We start from the raw sequence: 10,011 nt of genomic DNA, 5'->3' as shown, positions 1-10,011 counted from the left end.
GGTTGGGGTGTGGGGTTTGGGGTGATGGGGTTGGGGTGTGATGGGGTTTGGGGTGTGTGGGGTTTGGGGTGTGGGGTTTGGGGTGATGGGGTTTGGGGGTGGGTTGGGGTGTGTTGGGGTTTGGGGTGGGTGGGGTTGGGGTGTGATGGGGTTTGGGGGCTGATGGGGTTTGGGGTTCGGAGTGTGGTGGGATGGGGTTTGGGGTGATGGGGTTTGGGGTTCGGAGTGTGGTGGGATGGGGTTTGGGGTGATGGGGTTTGGGGTGTGATGGGGTTTGGGGTGATGGGGTTTGGGGTGATGGGGTTGGGGTGTGATGGGGTTTGGGGTGATGGGGTTTGGGGTGATGGGGTTTGGGGGGTGATGGGGTTTGGGGTGTGATGGGGTTTGGGGTGATGGGGTTTGGGGTGATGGGGTTTGGGGTGTGATGGGGTTTGGGGTGATGGGGGTTTGGGGTGATGGGGTTGGGGTGATGGGGGTTTGGGGTGATGGGGTTTGGGGTGTGATGGGGCTTGGGGTGATGGGGTTTGGGGTGATGGGGGTTTGGGGTGATGGGGGTTTGGGGTGATGGGGGTTTGGGGTGATGGGGTTTGGGGTGATGGGGTTTGGGGTGATGGGGGTTTGGGGTGATGGGGGTTTGGGGTGATGGGGTTTGGGGTGTGATGGGGTTTGGGGTGTGATGGGGTTTGGGGTGATGGGGTTTGGGGTGTGATGGGGTTTGGGGTTCGGAGTGTGGTGGGATGGGGTTTGGAGTGCTGCGTGGTCACCTCAGTCAGAGAGTGAGAAAGGGGAGCAAAACAGCTCTAAAATGGACAGGAGCCAAGTGGACTAAACGTGAGAGAGACTGTCTGTAAATGGGAATCTGTGAAGAATAATTGATTGAATTTGTGATGGGCAACAACTCGGAACCTCAGGCCCCCTGACAAGTTTGTCCTTGCCTTTGATCTACATCAGTACTTGTATTTCACCAGGGGATGAGGCTAACTTTTGCCAAGTGTTAATAAACCAAATTATCTTAAGTCTCTCGCTGTGCTCTGGGAGTGAAATACGTAAAACCTGAATTCACGTTGCAATAATGAGAGTCCACCACCAGATGGAGACAGAGGCTGAATGCTGGAATAATTTGGCTCTGTCGAAATATTGACATTGAGATCAGGTAAAGCACATCAGGAACTGGGGGAGGCCATTCAGCCCCTCGAGCCTGTTCCGCCATTCAATTAGAGCACAGTTGATCCTCACCTCCATTTACCCATCTTTGCTCCATATCCCTTGATATCCTGACCCAAGAAAAATCTATCCAGCTCAGTCTTGTAAGCACCAGCTGTCCTCCAGGATCCACAGCCTTCAGTGGGAGAGAGTTCCAGATTTCCAATAGCCTTTGTGTGAAGAAATGCTTCCTGATTTTGCCCCTGAACGGCCTGGCTCCAATTTTAAGGTGGTGCTCCCTTGTTCTGGACTCCCCCCTGCCAGAGGAAATAGTTTGTCTCTATCTACCCTCTCAAATCCTGTAATCATCTTAAACACCGTGATCAGATCACCCCTCAATCTTCTAAACTCAGGGGAATACAAGCCAAGTTTATGCAACCTGTCCTCACAATTTAACCCTCTAAACCCTGCAGAACATTCTGAGGGGGGGAGGGTGAACAGCCAGAGGCCGTGGTCCATATCGGTATCAACGACATAGGTAGAAAGAGGGATGAGGTCCTGCAGGCAAATTTTAGGGAGCTAGGAAAGAGATTAAAAAGCAGGATCTCAAAGGTAGTAATCCCTGGATTACTCCCGTTGCCACGAGCTAATAAGTATAGAAACAGGAGGATAGAGCAGATGAATGCGTGGCTGGAGAGATGGTGCAGGGGGGAGGGCTTCAGATTCCTGGGGCATTGGGGCCGGTTCTGGGGGAGATGGGACCTGTACAGGCCGGACTGGTTGCACCTCAACAGGGCTGGTACCAATATCCTCACGGGGAGGTTTGCTCGTGCTATTGGGGAGGGTTTAAACTAAGTTGGCAGGGGGATGGGCACCAGGATGTAGCATTAGAAATGAGAAACAAAGGGCACAAAGGATTGGGAGATACGGATAGCACTAAAGCAAGAAATAGTAAGGTATTAGGTGGGGTCAGACTAAGAGAACACAGGATGGTCTAAGATAGGTTTACAGTGTATGTATGTGAACGCACGAAGCAGAGTAAACAAGCTTGGTGAGCTGCAGGCGCAAAAAGCCACATGGGAATATGATGTCGTGGGAATAACGGAGACCTGGCTCAAAAAAGGGCAGGATTGGGTATTAAATATTCCTGGATATAAGGTGCTCTGGAAAGCTGGGAAGGAAAGAAAGGAGGTGGGGTGGCAGTATTGGTTAAGGAGAATGTGACAGTGCTGGAGAGAGAGGATGTCCTGGAGGGGTCAAGGACAGAATCTATATGGCTGGAGTTGAGAAATAATAGAGGTGCCATTACACTACTCGGTGTATTCTTTCAGCTACCAACTAGTGGAAAAAATATGGAGGAGCAAATTTGCAGAGAAATTAGAGAGAGATGCAAGAACTATAGAGTTATAATGGGGGACTTCAACTATCCTAACATAGACTGGGATAGTAAGTGTAAAGGGCAGCGAGGGGGAAGAATTTCTGAAGTGTGTTCAGGAGAACTTTCTTGATCAGTATGTTTCCAGCCCAAAGAGGAAGGAGACATTGCTGGATCTGGTTCTGGGGAATGAGGTAGGTCAAGTGGAGCAAGTGTCAGTAGGTGAACACTTATTGAACAGAGATCATAGTATCATCAGGTTTAGATTAGCTATGGAAAAGGACTGGGAGCAATCTAGAGTAAAAATACTTAATTGGAGGAAGGCCAATTTCAGTGGGTTGAGAACAGATCTGGCCCGGGTAAACTGGAATCAAAGATTGCAATCGAACAATGGGTTGCCTTTAAAGAGGAGGTGGTTCAGGTACACTCGAGGTACATTCCCACGAGGGGGAAAGGCAGGGCAACCAAAGCCAGAGCTCCTTGGATGATGAAAGAGATAGAGAGGAAGATGAAGCAGAAAAAGAGTGCGTATGACAGATGTCAGGCTGCGAATACAAGTGAGATTGAGGCTGAATGTGGAATGTTCAGAGGGGCAGTGAAAAAGAAAATAAGAGGGGCAAAGAGAGAGTATGAGAATAGATTGGCAGCTAACATACAAGGGAATCCAAAAGTCTTCTCTAGGCATATAAATAATAAACAGGTAGTAAGAGGAGGGGTGGGGCCGATTCGGGACCAAAAAGGAGACCTACGCATGGAGGCAGAGGGCATGGCTGAGGTATTAAAAGTACTTTGCATCTGTCTTTACCAAGGAAGAGGATGCTGCCAAAGTTATAGTGAAAGAGGAGGTAGTGGAGATACTGGATGGGATAAAAATTGATAAAGAGGAGGTACTAGAAAGGCTGGCTGTAATTAAAGTAGATAAGTCACCAGGACCAGATGGGATGCATCCTAGGATGCTGAGGGAAGTAAAGGAAGAAATCGCGGAGGTACTGGCCATAATCTTCCAAACCTCCTTAGAAACGGGGGTGGTGCCAGAGGACTGGAGAATTGCAAATGTTACACCCTTGTTCAAAAAAGGGTGTAAAGATTGTGATAAAAATGATAACTTCCGGGAAGTTATGTCATCACTTCCTGTGAACTATGAACTATGAACTGTGTACATACCTCACTTCCTGTCATATGTCACTTCCTGTTGGACTGGTATAAATACTGGTCTGTTCAGTATTGTAAGAGGCTTCTACCAGAGGCATGGTAAAGACCTCTCGTGTATATAGTGTGTTTATAAGTTACTTAAAGCTTACTTTAAAGTTACTTGATGATAAGTCTCCTTTTTCTTACATCAAAGATAAACCCAGCAACTACAGGCCAGTCAGTTTAACCTCGGTAGTGGGGAAGCTTTTAGAAATGATAATCTGGGACAAAATTAACAGTCACTTGGACAAGTGTGGATTAATTAAGGAAAGCCAGCATGGATTTGTTAAAGGCAAATCATGTTTAACTAACTTGATCGAGTTTTTTGATGAGGGTTGATAAGGACAATACGGTTGACGTGATGTACATGGATTTCCAAAAGGTGTTTGATTAAGTGCCACATAATAGGCTTGCCAGCAAAGTTGAAGCCCATGGAATAAAGGGACAGCATGGATACAAAATTGGCTAAGTGACAGGAAACAGAGAGTAGTGGTGAACGGTTGTTTTTCGGACTGGAGGAAGGTATAGAAGGATAGAAACTTGGAGTGGGAGGGGGAGGATCCAGTTGTCGTGGTCCATGTTGGTACCAACGACATAGATAGGACAAGGAAGGAGGTTCTGCTGAGGGAGTTTGAGCAGCTAGGGGCCAAATTAAAAAGCAGAACCACAAGGGTAATAATCTCTGGATTATTACCTGAGCCACGAGCGAATTTGGCTAGGACAAATAAAATTAGAGAGTTAAATGCGTGGCTCAAAGACTGGTGTGGGAGAAATGGGTTTTGCTTCCGGGGACACTGGCACCAGTACTGGGGCAGGAGGGAGCTGTTCCGTTGGGACGGGCTTCACTTGACCAGTGCTGGGACTAGAGTCCTGGCAGATCATATAACTAGGGCTGTAGAGAGGGCTTTAAACTAACTAGCGGGGGGGAGCTTCCTAGAGAACAAATAATAAAAATGACAACAGAGAAGGTCATAGACTTAGGTAGCAGTGGGGAAATTAAAAACCAGAGCGTGTCAGGAAGGGGCAGAAGGTATGGAGCAAAAGGTAAAGTAATAAAAAGGGCAAAAGCAGGAACTAAGTGTCACAAAACACATTTGAAAGTTCTCTATCTGAATGCACGTAGCATTCGTAACAAAATAGATGAGTTAAAGGCACAAATAGCTACATATGGGTATGATCTTGTGGCCATTACGGAAACATGGCTGCAGGGTGACAATGCCTGGGAATTAAACATACCAGGTTATTTAACAATCAGGAAGGACAGGCAGGAAGGAAGGGGAGGTGGGGTGGCTATGTTAATAAAGGAAGGAATCACTGTAATACAGAGAAATTATATTGGGTCAAAAGATCAGGATAATGAAACAGTTTGGGTGGAGATAAGGAATAATAAGGGGAAAAAAACACTAGTGGGCGTAGTCTATAGGCCTCCGAACAGTCGCAACTCGGTTGGACGGAGTATCAATCAGGAAATAGTTGAGGCTTGTAATAAGGGAACATCTATAATTATGGGGGATTTTAACTATCATATTAATTGGACAAATCAAATTGGGCAGGGCTGCCTTGAGGATGAGTTCATCGAGTGTATTAGGGATGGGTTTCTTGAGCAGTATGTAACTGAACCGACCAGGGGGCAAGCAACCTTAGATCTGGTCCTGTGTAACGAGACAGGATTAATTTAAAATGTCCTAGTAAAGGATCCCCTTGGAATGAGTGACCATAACATGGTTGAATTCCATATTCAATTAGAGGGTGAGGAGGTTGTATCTCAAACAAGCGTGCTAAGCTTGAATAAAGGAGACTATGAAGGTATGAGAGCGGAATTGAGTAAAGTGGATTGGGAAAATAGATTAAAGGGTAAGACGATACATGATCAGTGGTGCACATTTAAGGAGTTATTTTACAACTTCCAAAAAAAGTATATTCCACTGAGGAAAAAAAGGGTGTAAAAGAAAAGACAGCCATCCGTGGCTAAGTAAAGAAATTAAGGATAGTATTCGACTAAAAACAAGGGCATATAAGGTAGCCAAATCTAGTGGGAGGATAGAGGATTGGGAAAACTTTAAAAGACAGCAAAAAATAACAAAAAGATTGATTAAGAAAGGGAAGATAGATTATGAAAGTAAATTAGCAAAAAATATAAAGACAGATAGTAAGAGTTTTTATAGTTATATAAAAAGAAAAAGGGTGGCTAAAGTAAATGTTGGTCCCTTAGAGGATGAGACCGGGAAATTAATGGTGGGAAATATGGAGATGGCAAAAACACTGAATGAATATTTGGTATCAGTCTGTACAGTAGAGGACACCAAGAATATCCCAACACTGGACAAGCAGGGGGCTATAGGGGGGGAGGAGATAAACACGATCAAAATCACTAAGGAAGTGGTACTCGGTAAAATAATGGGACTCAAGGCGGATAAATCACCTGGACCTGATGGCTTACATCCTAGGGTCTTGAGGGAAGTGGCGGTAGGGATTGTGGATGCATTGGTAATAATCTTCCAAAACTTCCTGGACTCAGCAAAGGTCCCGGCAGACTGGAAAACTGCTAATGTAACACCCTTATTTAAAAAGGGCAGTAGACAGAAGGCTGGAAACTATAGACCGGTTAGCCTAACATCTGTGGTAGGTAAAATTTTGGAGTCCATTATTAAGGAGACAGTAACAGGACATTTGGATAATCATAATTTAATAAGACAAAGTCAGCATGGTTTTATGAAGGGGAAGTCATGTTTGACAAATTTGCTGGAGTTCTTTGAGGAAGTAACATATAGGGTGGATAAAGGTGAACCAGTGGACGTAGTGTATTTAGACTTCCAAAAGGCATTTGACAAGGTGCCACACAAAAGATTATTGCTTAAGATAAAAAATCACGGGATTGGGGGTAATATTCTGGCATGGATAGAGGATTGGCTATCTAACAGAAGGCAGAGAGTTGGGATAAATGGTTCATTCTCAGACTGGCAATCAGTAACCAGTGGTGTTCTGCAGGGGTCAGTGCTGGGTCCCCAACTCTTTACAATCTATATTAACGATTTGGAGGAGGGGACCGAGTGTAACACATCAAAGTTTGCAGATGATACTAAGATGGGAGGGAAAGTAGTGAGTGAGGAGGACATAAAAAACCTGCAAGGGGACATAGACAGGCTAAGTAAGTGGGCAGAGATTTGACAGATGGAATACAATACTGGAAAGTGTGAGGTTATGCACTTTGGCAGGAAAAATCGTAGAGCAAGTTATTATCTTAATGGCAAGAAACTGGAAAGTACTGAAGTACAAAGGGATCTGGGGGTCCTGGTGCACGAAACTCAAAAGGTTAGTATGCAGGTGCAGCAAGTGATTAAGAAGGCCAATGGAATGTTGGCTTTCATTGCTAGGGGGATAGAATATAAAAATAGGGAGGTATTGCTTCAGTTGTACAAGATATTGGTGAGACCGCACCTGGAATATTGCATACAGTTTTGGTGTCCATACTTAAGAAAGGACATACTTGCTCTCGAGTCAGTACAAAGAAGGTTCACTCGGTTGATCCCGGGGATGAGGGGATGGACATATGAGGAGAGGTTAAGTAGATTGGGACTCTACTCATTGGAGTTCAGAAGAACGAGAGGCGATCTTATTGAAACATATAAGATTATGAAGGGGTTGGATCGGGTGGATGCAGGGAGGATGTTCCAGATGATGGGTGAAACTAGAACTAGGGGGCATAGTCTTAGAATAAGGGGCTGCTCTTTCAAAACTGAGATGAGGAGGAACTACTTCACTCAGAGGGTGGTAGGTCCATGGAATATGCTGCCCCAAAAAGCTGTTGAAGCTACATCATTACATAAATTTAAAACAGAAATAGACAGTTTCCTAGAAGAAAAGGGAATTAAGGGTTACGGGGAGCGGGCAGGAATTTGGACATGAGTCTAGGCTCGGATCGGTCATGGCCCTGTGGGTAGCGGAGCGGGCCCAGGGGCCGTGTAGCCTGATCCTGCTCCTGTTTCGTGTGTCTAATTCTGTTAGATTCAGGAGATAGTTCTGTCATAGTGGATTGGCGGTTAGGATCAGATCAGCCATGATCTTATTGAATGGTGGAGCAGGCTCGAGGGGCCAATTGGCCGACTCCTGCTCCTATTTCTTATGTTCTTATGTTCTAAGGTATACAGTGGTGTTCCCCAGGGGTTGGTACTAGGACCACTGCTTTTCTTGATATATATTAATGACTTGGACTTGGGTGTACAGGGCACAATTTCAAAATTTGCAGATGACACAAAACTTGGATTAGTGAACAGTGAGGAGGATAGTGATAGACTTAAAGAAGAGATACAGGCTGGTGGAATAGGCGGATACGTGGCAGATGAAATTTAACGCAGAAAAGTGCGAAGTGATACATTTTGGTAGAAAGAACTAGGAGAGCCAAAGGGTACAATTCTAAAGCGGGTGCATGAACAGAGAGACCTGGGGGTATATGTGCACAAATCGTTGAAGGTGGCAGGACAGGTTGAGAAAGCGGTTAAAAAAGCAAATGGGATCCTGGGCTTCATAAATAGAGCTATAGAGTACAAAAGCAAGGAAGTTATGATGAACCTGTATAAAACACTGGTTCAGCCTCAACTGGAGTACTGTGTCCAATTCTGGCACCGCACTTTAGGAAGGATGTGAAGGCCTGAGAGAGGGTGCAGAAAAGCGTTATGAGAATTATTCCAGGAATGAGGGACTTCAATTACTTGGATAGACTGGAGAAGCTGGGGTTGTTCTCCTTAGAGCAGAGAAGGCTGAGAGAAGATTTGATAGAGGTGTTCAAAATCATGAGGGGTCTGGACAGAGTAGATAGAGAGAAACTGTTCCCATTGGTGGAAGGGCCGAGAACCACAGATTTAAGGTGATTGGCAGAAGATCCAAAGGCGACGTGAGGAAAAACTTTTTACTCAGCAAGTGGTCAGGATCTGGAATGCACTGCCTGAGAGGGCGGTGGAGGGAGACTCAATCGTGGCTTTCAAAAGGGAGTTGGATAAATACCTGAAGGAAAAAATTTGCAGGGCTACGGGGAAAGGGCGGGGGAGTGGGACTAGCTGAAGTGCTCTTGCAGAGAGCCGGCACAGGCACGACGGGCCGAATGGCCTCCTTCTGTGCTGTAACCATTCTATGATTCTGTGAAACTTCGGACTAAAATGCCACACCTTGAATGTACGGGAGTGAGTTGAATGTTCCTGCAGTATGTTTATCTCTCCCTTATAACCAGGAGAGCTTCTTTATAACCAGGAGATCGTTCTGACGAAGGGTCATCGACCTGAAACGTTGGCTCTGTTTCTCTCTCCACGGTTGCTGCCCGACCTGCTGAGTGTTTCCAGCGTTTTCTGTTGTTATTTCGAGCTTCTTTAGATGAAGGTTGGTTTTGTACGGGGGAGTGTATGCGACTTCCTCCAGTGGGTGAAGTGCCCGCTTTCTGCGGATGTGAGTGGGAGGGGGTGAGAAGGGGTGGGTTGGTGATTGGGGGAAAGGGGGAAGCCTCTGTTTGAATGCCGTGTTGGCGAGACGGTCTAGACTGGTTGGTTCTCTTCCTCCGAGCACCGTTGCCGGTGGAACCTGCGCCATTTGGCCGGGTTTTTTTTTTGCTTTTCCTGTTTCCGCCCATTCACTCCTACCTCTTTCAGCCCATTAACACACTCTCGCCATCTCGTCCGAATCGTTCATTTCTTTGATTGATTGTCTCAGGCTAATATCGCTTCATCCATTCAACCATCTCCTGTTCTCCTGTGTGTTTGTGTGTGTGTGTGAGAGTGTGTGTGTTTGTGTGTGTTTGTGTTTGTGTGTGTATGTGTTTGTGTGAGTGTTTGTGTGTGTGTGTGTGTGTGTTTGTGTGTGTGTTTGTGTGTGTGTGTGTGTGTGTGAGTGTGTGTGTGTGTGTGTTTGTGTGTGTGTTTGTGTGTGTGTGTGTGTGTGTTTGTGTGTGTGTGTGTGTGTGTGTGTGTGTGTGTGTGTCTGTGTGTGTGTGTGTGTTTGTGTGTGTGTTTGTGTGTGTGTGTGTGTGAGTGTGTGTGTGTGTGTGTTTGTGTGAGTGTTTGTGTGTGTGTGTGTGTGTGTTTGTGTGTGTGTGTGTGTGTGTGTGTGTGTCTGTGTGTGTGTGTGTGTTTGTGTGTGTGTTTGTGTGTGTGTTTGTGTGTTTGTGTGTGTGTGTGTGTGTGTGTCTGTGTCTGTGTGTGTGTTTGTGTGTGTGTGTGTATGTGTTTGTGTGAGTGTTTGTGTGTGTATGTGTTTGTGTGAGTGTTTGTGTGTGTGTGTGTGTGTGTGTTTGTGTGTGTGTTTGTGTGTGTGTGTGT

This window comes from Somniosus microcephalus, chromosome 30, assembly GCF_052327205.1.
Source record: "Somniosus microcephalus isolate GS21.2 chromosome 30, FLI_Smic_1.0, whole genome shotgun sequence".
Classification (NCBI taxonomy): Eukaryota; Metazoa; Chordata; class Chondrichthyes; order Squaliformes; family Somniosidae; genus Somniosus; species Somniosus microcephalus.
The sequence above is the reverse complement of the archived record's forward strand: the minus strand, read 5'-3'. Positions refer to the sequence as shown.